This window comes from Meleagris gallopavo, chromosome 16 (assembly GCF_905368555.1).
Source record: "Meleagris gallopavo chromosome 16, MGAL_WU_HG_1.1, whole genome shotgun sequence".
Lineage (NCBI taxonomy): Eukaryota > Metazoa > Chordata > Aves > Galliformes > Phasianidae > Meleagris > Meleagris gallopavo.
Genome location: NC_139419.1, coordinates 4,830,264 through 4,842,563, shown reverse-complemented (window position 1 = coordinate 4,842,563; position 12,300 = coordinate 4,830,264). Strand labels below are relative to the sequence as shown.

General features: G+C 53.8%; 1 protein-coding gene across 5 annotated transcripts in view; it reads right to left on the bottom strand.

Annotated features, from left to right (window-relative positions):
• The window catches only part of RAI1 (retinoic acid induced 1), a 59,441-nt gene that overhangs the window by 31,402 nt on the left and 15,739 nt on the right, over window positions 1–12,300 (bottom strand). The window contains exon 1 of one of the 5 annotated variants that reach the window (XM_085237456.1): window positions 11,304–12,173. The exons of the other annotated variants lie outside the window; for them this stretch is intronic. The gene's annotated coding sequence lies outside the window, so the exon portion shown is untranslated. Of the gene's footprint in view, window positions 1–11,303; window positions 12,174–12,300 lie in introns of those variants that run through there. 5 annotated transcript variants of the gene reach the window in all.

The window sequence follows — 12,300 nt, the reverse complement described above, 5'->3', positions numbered from 1 at the left end:
AACAAATCACACCTGCACTCCCTGCGCCGTGCAGCCAGCTGCAGCCGGGAGGCAGCAAAAATCCCAGCACAGCGCATCTGCCGACCGGGGTGCACGGAGATGTGGGGAAGGTGGGGGTCATCTCCGGGCATGGTTGCTTTTTGGGGTGTTTATAGGGTAGGGGGAAGGAAAGGGTGAAGGTACCAAAAAGCAAACCCTCCCCACGCATTGCTTTGTAAAGAAGAGGAAAATGAAGCGTGGCGTAGCAGTGAACAGCGGGGGAAAGGAGGGTATGGGTGCAGCCCGGGGGCATCACTGCTCCGGGTGTCACTGCGCCGATGGAAGCACACAGCCCTTCACTTTGCAAGCGCATAGCGTGCGATTTGATGTGCTTCCAAGGTGCTGCCTCCCCGTTCAACCCTGTGCTCTTGAAGGATGGCTAGCCAGGCCCTCCCTTTTCCCTGCTAATTACTCGTGATACCAGAGATCATGCAGCAAAATAGACCCAAAGCCTCCTAAGAGGATCCAGTGCCCGACAGAGCCACTGCCTGCTCTCATCTCCCTGCTCCCAGCCCGCCTGACGGAGGGCTCAGTCCCTCCAGCTCAGACTCGAGGCCCCTCTTTGGAACAGCAACTCGAGCTGGGGGCTCAGTGCTCATCTCCCAAAGCACCGAACCCACACCCTTCATAGGGAAGTGCACCTCCACCACTGCGCACTGTGGGTCCCAGTGTAGCCAGCTCAGTAAAGCCCAGTAAAGCTCAGTGAAACCAAATGGGGTAGAGCCAACAGACATCACCCCCAGCTGCTCCCCTGGGACGGGGGCAAGACTAAAGGATTCACAGGTCTGCACTACAAGCACGCTAATCCCATGACACGGGATGGCACTGGACCATCTTTGAGGTCCCTTCCAACCCAACCATTCCATGATTTTATGACAATTCCATGATGTGGTGCGGTTGGGCCATTTCCCAGCTGCGGCTGCATTTGAAACCCTGTGATTTCAGGGGAATCTCAGCTTCGCCCTTCTGAAACCCTGATGGAAGGTGGAAGCCCCAGGGCCCCACAGAGCCCCACATGCACATCAGATCACAGCTGAGCACTTTGTGCTCTCCACGCAGTGATTTTGCCAGCTCTGCGACTGCAATTTACAATTTCCCAAAGGCTGATTTCATGATTTCTCAGCACTTCTGAGGTGCTGGTGCCGGCGTGGTGTGACACACTGCATCTGCCCAACCCTGTCACCACTGGGAGCCGCATCCAACCACTGCCTATCAGAGCAATTAATACTTCTTGTTAAATCCTCCGAGCTCCTCCAGGATGCTGCCGTGTGGTTGTGCAGAAGGGAAAGTTTCTTGTTGCAAAATCCAGCACAAATCCTGCACTGTGAGCACCCCGGTGCTCCTGGCATACTCCAGGGAGCAAATCTCAGCCCCAGCACGAGCAGCACAGAGGGCAGGGCTCACCTTGCCAATAGAAGTCAGAGGCTTCCCTGGAAGCAACCCCCCCTCCACCGGGGACTAAAAAATAATGACTCATAGCAATGTCACTTCTCGAGCTGCTAAAACAAAGGCACTCCAGCTCTGGCAGTGTCTCGCCACCGCGACCTACAAAGATAAGGCTTCCTCCTGCTGCTCCTGCAGGGAGAGACAAGTCCCAGCCATGGCTCTGCCGTGCTCCGCTGGCCCTGCACCTCCCAGTTGCGCTGGGTGCTCTCCAAAAGGATGTTCCAAGGGAATCCTATGGATTCCCATCTCCTCACTTGGACCTTCAGGCTATTTCTAACGAGCTTGATGGTTTTTTGAAGAAACCTTTCATCTCGTAGCTCTGGGGATGATTGTACCTGAGATGATGCTCCAGCTTCATTGCATCACAGTCGCCATATGCAGAGCGCAACGTGCCTCGCTTCTCACACCTGTTCAACCCTTTCCATTGCAGTCAGGCTCCTGGAGCCTCAGAAACACATTTTCCTAATGCCTGCACTGCCATGATGTTCACCATTGTGAACCATGGCCACAGGTGTGGAGTCAACACTGCCTCCTTGACAGCCCATCCCCTTGCTGCTTGTGTCCCCATTCCTGATTCCCCCATAGCAGTTCCAAACTAAGAGAGGGGAGATGTAGGTCGGATGCAAAGGGGAAATTGTCCACTCAGAGGGTGGTGAGGTGCTGGCACTGCTGCCCAGAGCAGGGGGTGCAGCATTCCTGGAGATGGCCGAAGCCATGGATGGGTCCTAGGCAGCCTGAGCCGGGGGGGCAATAAGCCCACAGCAGGGCTGAGGCTGGGGGGCTGTGAGGTCCCTTCCAAACCAACCATTCTGTGGTTTTGTGAACATTAAGGACCCTTCCAACTCAAACATTCTATCATTCTATGGTTCTGTGACTATTAAGGTTCCTTCCAACCCAACCTAACCCAATGTAACCCAACCCAACCCATTCTATCATTTTACGGTTCTATGATCATTAAGGTCCCTTCCAACCCGACCATTCTATGATAATATGATTCTGCCCAGCACGAGCTCTGTCCACTGCAGGCTTGTCCCTGCCATCGAGAGGGCAATTTAGAGCTTGGTGCCCACTCATCAGCTGTTTAATGAGTTTCTGCACACTGAATCCCCTCCAACGCCGCTGCGCTCTCTTGGCGTGCTGAAACCCCTCATCTCAAAGGCTTTCCGTGGTGGGAGAGCAGCGATTATTTCTCTCAAAAGGTCTCTTATAATGGAAACCATCTCTCCATCCCTGCTCAGTCTCCTCCCGCCGTGACCCAGGCTCCGTGGAGAGGAGCTCTGCTCCGAGGCAGCGCCGTGTTTCCATGGAAAGAGTGAATAGCCGACTCTTCCCAGCGGTTTATTAGAATTCCTTTTACTTCGATGGAGAGTTTTAGAGGAAAGTAAAAAGGCTTTAATGTGGGGCTAATGGAGCCCCTGGGAAGTGCAGGAAGGAAATCTCCCCTGGAGAAGAGGAGGCGTGAGGAGAGGGAGGGCAACTTTCAAGACAAATTCCTGGACAGGTTGAAATTTTTTGCAGAAGCCATCTCAGGCAGCAAGAAATGGAAATGAATGTTTGTTTTATTTTTAACAGATGTTACAAAAGACCTGCCAGTAATTCAGTGAGCGATGCAGATCCGAGATCCCACTTGCTTTTCCCCAGCATGTCTTCCATTCCCTTCCTCTCCTGCTAGAGAAGGATACCTATTTCCATTTAGCATATTATATTTAAAAAAAAAATTAAGCAACGAAATAACAATCTTAAGCCACTTCATTTCCACTGTCCCTAAGGCTTTGCTTTCAGTTTAAACCCTCGGTTGTAGCAACTATTAATTGTTTTTAACAAACTGTTCTGCCTCCTCCCACTTCCCAAGCCCATCACCTCTCTGCCTTCCCCCAGGCCCATTTTCTCCTCGCCGTTCCCCTGCTCCAAGGGATTGACAACTCTTGACTCTGTAAACTGGTCAGAGCACAGTGCTGGCCGCTCTCTGTCTGGGGAAATCTGGAGTGAAGTCTTCTACAGGGAAAAACCCAGGTTTTGGTTGCAGTGAGGGGCTGGGGAGGGCTCTGGGCTGTGTGTGTGCCATGCATGCGCCCATATACTCAGATTCCCATGGAGAAATAATGCAGGATTTGGCCAACCTGCAGCCAACTTTGAAGCTGATCTCAACCCAAACGTGACACCAGGGCAGTGGTGGGGGAAATGGGTGAAACATGGCATTGCCTATGGAGAACAGAGCTGGGAACTGGCATCATAGAATCATAGAATTGTTTGAGTTGGAAGGGAGCTTTAAAGGTCATCCAGTCCAACTCCCCTGCAATGAACAGGGACATCTGCAGCTCGATTTGGCACCAGCTGTGGGCAGAGGAGCTGGAGGCACAGCGAGCAACGCCACGTCTCGAATATGTGCCTCAGATCTCACGATGCCAAATCTCCTACAAATCAGCCAGTTTGCCAGCTCTGGGTTTAACCTTTGACAACAAAGCACAATTTAACCTTTGATGACAAAACACAGGCTGCAACGTGCTCATTTTAATGCCGAACCACAGAAAAATGCTCCTATGCTCTCCTCCCCACACCCAGTTCTCCAAAGATCACCGTCAGGTGCTGTCAGGGACACCTGGGCACGGAGTCTGTCTGGTGAACATCCCCCAAGCAAGGTGGGATCCAAGGTGATTTTCTGCCTTATCCTCACGCATGCACATCCCAAGCCTTACATACTGAGCTGCGTCGATGCCTTGTTTGTAGGATTCTGAGCGGGGAAGGAGGAGATGGGACCTGGAGAGCAGTGTCCCCGAGCCCTTCACAATCCTAAATTCAAATTTCCAGGCAGAAAATGGCACCAGTATGGAGCACCAGGTGACAGAGGAAAGCTGGCCGCATTCACTGAGCTTCCTCCTCTCCCCGTTACAATCCTGCACCTGGTTAGCAACCGTCGGAAAGAGGTTAATCACAGCCCTTAAATCAGGAACCTTGTTGCGCTATGCTTGGGATGCACATCTGTGCTCTCCATGGCTCCTCCCCGGCGGCGCTCAGGAGAAGGCGCAATGTCAAAAAACACCCCATAAATGAACCCAATTTGCCCCTGATGGAGCAACATGCAACCTGGGCCGTGGGATCCTGCCAAATCCTGCCCAGAGCTGTGGGTTAATGCGTCCTGGTGCCTGGCACAGCTGGAATGTCAATGAAAATGGGTTGGGTTTTTCTGGCTGGGCAGCTGTGCGATGGAGAGCAAAGGTGCTGGCACCCATGTGGAACCATGTGCACCAGCACTTGGAGCAGGGAAAGGCTGTGAGCGGCACGCGTCCAGCTTTGCTGATGGCTTTCAGGCACTGCAAACCCAGCCTGGCCTTGCTATTTCTAGACATGTCCCTGGGGATCTCACACTGCTCTCTCCGTTTTGGGAAAAACCAGCGTTCCTGAGGAGAGCCCGGCTGGAGCTCAGCAGCGCTCCCCGCACACACTCACACATGCACAGCCCAGAAAATGGAGAGGAATTGATCCTGGAGGTGAAATCTCTTTTGTTCCAGCCCCATCCCTGTAACTGGGTACCTTTCCATGCCCTCTCCAGGTGCCAGCTTGTCACATTCCCCTGCTGGCAGCAGGGAGGGCTGACACTGCTCACCGCAGTGTTTTCCTCACAAAACCAAGAGGATCAGGCTGCAAACTCACAGCATCAGACCAGCTTGCAGGCTGCCCCTTTTTAATGAGCTCCCTCCCCTCGACTTGGGTAAGATGTGGCACTTGGGGACGTGGTTTGGTGGGCGTGGTGGGGACAGGTCAATGGTTGGACTTGATCGAAATGGTCTTTAGCAATCTCAAGGATTCTGCCTCTGCTCCACACTGCCTGCGTGCTCCCGACCTCCCCAAGTGCCTTCACACCACTGATCAGCATCAGTGCTGAGACGCCAAGTCGCTGCAGATTAATCTGTTCTGTGCTTATCCTAGCACCTCTTCCCCAGCAGCTCTCAGAAGCATTAATTCATGCCCCGAGAGAGGAGCTCAGTGCTTTTATTCCCACCCTGTACAGGGAGAAAGCAAGGCTGGAGGTTCTACAAATCAGAATGGCTTAGGTTGGAGGGAACCTTCAAGATCATCTATTTCCAACCCCCTGCCATGGGCTGGTCCCCATCGAATCAGGCTGCCCAGGTTCCCGTTCAATCTGGCTTTGAGAACTTCCAGAGATGGGGCATCCACAGCCTCTCTGGGCAATCTGTTCCAGCACCTCACTCCCCTCTGAGTTAAAAATTTCTTCCTAATATCTAACCTAAATCTTCCCTCTTTTAGTCTAAAGCCATTCCCCTCTGTCCTATCACTATCAGACCATGTAAGTCGGTTTCCCTCCTGCTTGTAAGCTCCCTTCAAGTACTAGAAGACTGCAATTAGGTCTCCCCAGAGCCTTCTCTTCTCCAAGCTAAACAAGCCCAGCATCCTTCCTGTTCCTCCTTGGGGCCACAATTCACCCCAAAGCCACCTCTATCTCTGAGATGCATCCCAGTGACACTGGGACATCATGGGTTGCACAGTGTGAAGTGCCACACATCGTCCATCACCCTCACACTCCCTGTGCCTGATAGACATGGGCCAGGAGACAATGGAGCATTGGCAGGGGCAGCTCTGAGCCCAGAACCAGAATCACCTTTTCCTTTTGCATGGCTGTGTGTAAGCCGTGCGCTCCCCTGGTCCTCCAGCACGGGTGACCGCCTGCTCTCAGTGCATCTGAATAGATTTCCGCCATGCAAATGGAAAGGCCCCAGTGGGTCTGAATAGGAGCCCTCGAGGTATTATCTCAGCAGTGCCTCGAGGCAACCACCTGAATCCTTCCCTGACGCCATGGCTTGCTGCAGGATCTCGAAACGTCCCCAGCAGATGGGGACTATGGGCAGATAGTGCCCCCAGCCCTCCAAAAACCTGGCATGGTAACATCGAGATGCCCAGGCAGGAAACCGAGCTGAAGTTTTCACATTAATCATATCAAGCTCTATTCTTTTTCATCTATTTCAAGGCAAGTCAAAAAGAGGTTCACACTCTCCCCTGGCAAACCACAGAGGATGACGTGAGCCTTTCTCTTGCATTGCAAGTAGAGTGTGTCAAGCAATTAGCAAGTAATCAGGAATTCAGATGCGGCGGGCAGGATGCGATCCCTCTAAGAGCTGGCAGGAGCAGAACTCAGCCTGGAGTTCCCAGCGGGTGCGGAAGGCAGCAGAGGGAGCAGGAGCTGCTGGGGAGCGTCCTGATGCAGCCACCAAGGACCCCAGCACAGCCCTTCCCAATGCATTTCCAGGTTGCATTCCTGCTGTTCCCATCTCCCTGCAGCATCCTCCCATAGCCGGAGCCTGCATTGCAGCAACAAGAAGCAAAGCAAACCCTTTGCAGGGGGGACGTGCACCTCCCGCAGCACCACCAGCACCCAGCGCGACACGGGGAGGGCAGGGGCAGTGGGTGGGGGGCACAGCCCCTCGCTCCCCTCACCAAGGTGCTGCAGACAATGCCCTCTGCCAGCCCCCCTCCCGCCGCCCCTTCATCCAGAGAGCCCTCCATCTGTCTCCAGATGGGGTGTTTCTCCCACTCCAGTCAAACCGATTCAGAGCGGAACAATGATGCTTTGTTAACAAAACAATTTTTGTGTGTCAAGCCCTCCTCTTTGCGGTTTTCCCCCCCACCCCCCAGTCCCCAGTGGGTCAGCTTTGTGTGGCGTCCTACATTTTGTTGTTTCTTTCCCATTTTAAAGGCTCCGTATTTCAGTACAAAAGGTGCCCGCGGAGCAGCTTTTATCTGCGAGGCGAGATGTGACACAGACGCGGATCACCGTTGCGACAGGAGGTTGTGATGCGGCGGCTGAGGGTGGTGTCAGGACCTTCAGAGTGATGAAGCATTATTTCCAGTGATTTTTGCCTCCGGGATAAAAATGAGAGCTGCTCCTATCAGCGAGTAGGAATCACCCTGGGGCTGGCGGAGGGGAGACGCAACGCAGTGTGAGCCACATGCAGCCCTGCCTGGACCTGTGGGCTCAGCCCCATTTCTGTTTGCACAGCACAAACCTGATGGCATTGGGACCTGATGGCAATGGAAGGCGCTGAGCTGCGCTGAGTTCTTGGGTTGGGATTCACCCCTGCGCCCACTGCAGCGAGAATGACTCTATTCTCAATACATCTGCACTGCACAGGTCTCTAGGAAAACCAGCTTTTCTTTCCTTTCTTTTTCCCTTTTCTTTTTTTTTCTTTTTTTCTTTTTTTTTTTTGCCCCTAAGCAACATGCACACAAACCACTCCACACACAGCAACCAACCAACCAACCAACCCACGGCTCCAAAGCAAACAGCCCCGCGCTCCTCGCAGCCCAGCGATGCGTAACACAAGCGGGGCCCTTTCTTCCAGCTCCAACCCCTCCTCCTTCCTGTCCTCAGGTAACTGCATCCTCATGGAAACACCAACACCGCTCTGCGTCACCCCGCTGCCTGCGGCCAGCACCCTGCAGTGTTTGGGAGCAGAGCCACAAGCACAAGCCGTGCCAAGGCCCTTCCTCCCAGCACTCCCCAGCTCTGTGGCCATCCCCATCTCCCCATGCCCAGCCTGCAGCACAGGTATGAAACACGATGGGGGCAATGACCATCAGGGATGCAAAATTCCATCCATTCTTGGACTCGGATGGAGCATCACGTTTGTGTTCAGTGGGGATGACCACAATTCGGTCCATCTTCAGGGAGCGCACTGCTGCCACTGGGAACTTCTGAGTGCTGGGCAGCACCACAGCCTCCCCCTCCCAGCACCTCCAGCTGCGATCCAGCCCAGAGCCGTCCCTTCTCAAGGACTTTGAAGGAAGCATGGTGCGGAATTAAGTCTCAGTGCTTTTTATATGTAAAACACTGAATTTAGCAGCTAATGGCAATTCCCAGCAGAAAAGGACGGTTAGCAGCGGCTGGGATATTTATGAATACTTTTTCAGCACATGCTGGGAGGGAGGAAATCTATGGGTCCTGCTGGGAAGGTCTCACTCAGCTGCTGCAAAGTTGCTGCACGGCTTTTATGGTAGTTCTGTCCCTTCTCTCAGCCCCTCTCCATATATGTGTCACCACAACGTACCCAGGAGGACCCCCGGAGCCTCCATCCTTCCCTGGACACTCCACCAATTTTCCGCCAAACCAACGCAGGGCTGTACCCGTGGGTGAAGCGGTGAAGCAGACACACACCATGCCCATGCCCAGCATTTCTGGGAGGTTTTTCATTGAGAAAGTATTGTTTTCTCCCTAGCAAAGCCAGGGAAGAATTTACAGCCAGATCACTCTGCTTTCTCTTTCCTGGGACAGAAAATCAGCTTTGAGCCACTGCTATCAGCAAAACACACGTTCCTCAGCAGCATTCAGGGTGAAAATATTCCCTCTGCAGATCTCCTTTTATGTCCACAACACACGGCCCCGGTGGAGGGCTCTCTTGCAAAGAAAAGCCGTGATAACTCCCAGCCCCATCTCTAAGATCAGGTACGGGAAGCAGCATCCCTCAGTCCAGCTGAGATGTCCTGAACTCTTCCACCTCTGCCTTCAGCTGAGTCAAACCAAAGACCAGATGGAGAACAACCTGCTGGTAGCATCCTGCTCACCCTCTCCATCCTCCAGCCTGGAGGTGGAAGGGACACAGAGAGAAAAGGGAAAGCAGGAGGTGAGGGCAGAGTGAGCGCTTCCCACCTGAGGACAGCCCAGGAGGAGCAGTGCCATCCCACATGTGGGATGCGAGCACAGCGCTGCGGTTAGGCACCAGGTAGTGGGGCACAGCTGCAGAGCAGCTCATGGCTGCAGAATGCAGGCAGTGCCCTAAGGAAGTCACGGCTCTGCTGGCTGTAAGCCGCTCAGGTGTCTTAACACCAGGATTTGTTATGCGCTCGGTGCCTGACTCTGTGACCTTCACCATGTATTTTTTAGTGTTGTTCTCGTGCACGCGTGAGCAGATCTCCTTCCACTGCAGCCTCATCCTTTCACCATCATTCTGGAGTAAACAACACCTGGCTGCCTTGGCATCCCTTCCCCGGGTGCCTCTGTCCCCAGGCACAGCAGGTGCCCTGCTCACACTGCACCCAGGGACAGTCACACTGGGGACAGAGATGCAGAGCACCCACGAGCAGGTGAGGCTCCGCATCCTCCTTGTGCTTTGCTTTCAAAAGCCACCCACTGCTAACACTGCTGCCACCAAGAGTAAAGGCAAGGAAGCCATAAAATCACCACAGCAAGAAGGGAGGGATAGGGAAAGGAGAGTCCTTTGATGGGAATGTTGTTCCTCTGCAGGAGCACAGACTCCCACATGCCCACAGCACTCACGGATGCTGGGCCAGGGGCTGTCGCGAGGTACTCCCTGAACGTGCTGAGAGAGGGAGAAGAAGAAACGGAACCACCTTAAGGGAAGGGAGCCACAAGGAGAACAGTTCAAAATGACTGCATACTTTCCCAATATCACCGCTCCACGTAAGCACTGCTGTCATTGCCCTTGGGACGTTGCACAACGGCGAGAGGGAGGGGCAGCACCCAGAAAGCCTCCTTGCTGCCACCCCGGGGGGCAGCCCAGCATGGCACAGAGATGGCACGGGGACACGGCACAGAGATGGCCACTGCTGGAGGTAGCCCCGAAGGCAACGCTGCTTGCAGGAGCCAGAGCACTTCCCAGGGACTCCCTCCAGGGAGCAAAAGCAAAAAGCAAGGAACAGAGCCCACGGTGCAAAGAGGAAAAAAGAGAGAGAGAGATATAAGGGCTCCATTCAAGCGCTCTCGCTCTCAGGAAGTCTCACGCAGAGCAGCTGGTCTTTAAGACATGACATGCAAGCACCAAGCGCTTACATTTCTGGGTGCTTTTCTTAGTGACGCACAGACAGGGACAGCCACTCGACCCCTGCGAGCAGGAGAAGGGCTGACTCATGCTGCCAGCCACGTTCCTGAGCAGGGCACGGTGCTCCAGAGAGCAGCACGGAGCAGAACAGCGGACCCAGGCTAGGACACCGTGCACATAATCATGCAAACCACAGCAGATCTGCAGCGTGCTGGGTGCTTGGATAGAGCACGCACAGCTTTTGCTCCCAAAAGCAGCCAGAGTCAGGAGGGAAACCTCAACATGCAGTCCCAAGGTTTAACACAAGCGTGGGCCACCAGCCATTCAATAGGATGCTATGCTGATTTGCTGCTGTCGGGTCTCCTGCCAGGTTCATCGCTGTGCCGGCTGGGTCCCGTCCAGCAATGCATTAAGTGATGTGACTATTTCTGTTCTCATCACATGTTTGCTCTCATCCTCTCCAGGGTTTGCGAGGGAGGGGGGAAACACGCATTCGTTATGGAGCATCTTATTTTTGGTGAGGTTTTTCCTTTCTCTCCATACGTGTGCTGTGGGGTTGGCAGAGGAGAAGGGGGATTTTATTTTCCTAATACCCAGTACTCAGGTATTTCTGTTAGAGGAAGCAAAGTCAAAGAAATGCTAATCAAATATCCAGGAGTGCACAGTGCTGACATCTGCACCTCGCTACTATATGGCCTTTCATTAGCATTACCTAAATGTACGACCATACAAAGAGCAGATTTCCTTAGCAACAGGGCTGCCTTCATATTTTCTCCCCGCTACCCCCTGCCCTTAGAAGAAAAATGACTTCAGCTCTTTTGCAGAGTGGTGCTCACAGCCACTCTGCGCTGCAGCAGCGCTCCGCGGCGCCGCCAGGCTTTGCTATATGCTGCATCTGGGATGCTCCACTCTCTACGCTGGGACCCGCGAGCCATAAAGCAACCTCTTGACTTAGCTCTTCTGCACAGCCTCCATAAAACTCCTTCCCTACCCGAGCATATGCAAAAGAGCATCCTCTGGATGACTTACGGCTCTGCATGCACGGCGGTGCCGGCACCGGCGGCTGCCCCAAATCTGCTCCCTGCCACCCGGTGCACAGATCATGCTTCCATCCATCTCTGCCCTGGGCAGGGAGCTGCCAGCCCCCCCCTCCCCGGATCTGGGCCAGCAAGACTGAACACTCCATCCTCCGCGTGCTCCCCCGGTGCCACCGCCTGGTGCGCTGGGCTATTTTAGGAGATCGTCTGGGAGCCTGGCACACGCAGCGCGCTGCCGGGAACTCCCTGCTTCTGTTTCTGAAAGCTGGAGGCTGGGATCCTGCTGGGACTCACCCCTGTGATTCCCAAGGGCTGACCCTCCTCTGACCACGAAGGGCTACGCCACAGCTTTGCACTGCTCCCCAGCCACCCCGTGCCACTGTTCCCTGCCTTTCCCACACGGATACTCGCTCTCTTTTCCGTTACGACAGGGTTTTTTGATTGCACGATCGCATAACTATAATGAGACAAATATTTATTTTGCAGATATGGGTTAATCAGACCGAAGGTATAGAAATATTTCATGCGCTAATCAGAGTACCTTCAGCAATCAGTATAGTAAATAACTCAGGTAAATTAACATAGGAGAGTTCCCTTATCAGGTTTTAGTCTAAGATATATGTGCATTAAGGACTAATTTGCCCTCCCCGCTCCAATCTGGACTGGAGCCCAAGATGGGGTTCAGCCCAAGGTCCCTCCCATACGTTTCTGTGGGCTCTGCTCCTCGCGGGATCAGGGATGAATATTCAGCAGTGCAATCGCTGCTGCGCCTTTGTTTTCCACGCTCTGCACCTTTAAATTTCCAAAGGCTCCGCTGTTTGCAGCTCAGACAGCCTTTTTGCATTCAGTTCATCGCAGGCTGACACAGAAGACACGATGGAGCAGGTTGTGCCTCCTGCTCCGAGCCCTTCACGCCGCTCTGGCAGCATCAGGGGCCATATTAAGAGCCGACAGCAATTAGCGAATCCTCCCGGCGCAGAGCAGCCGCC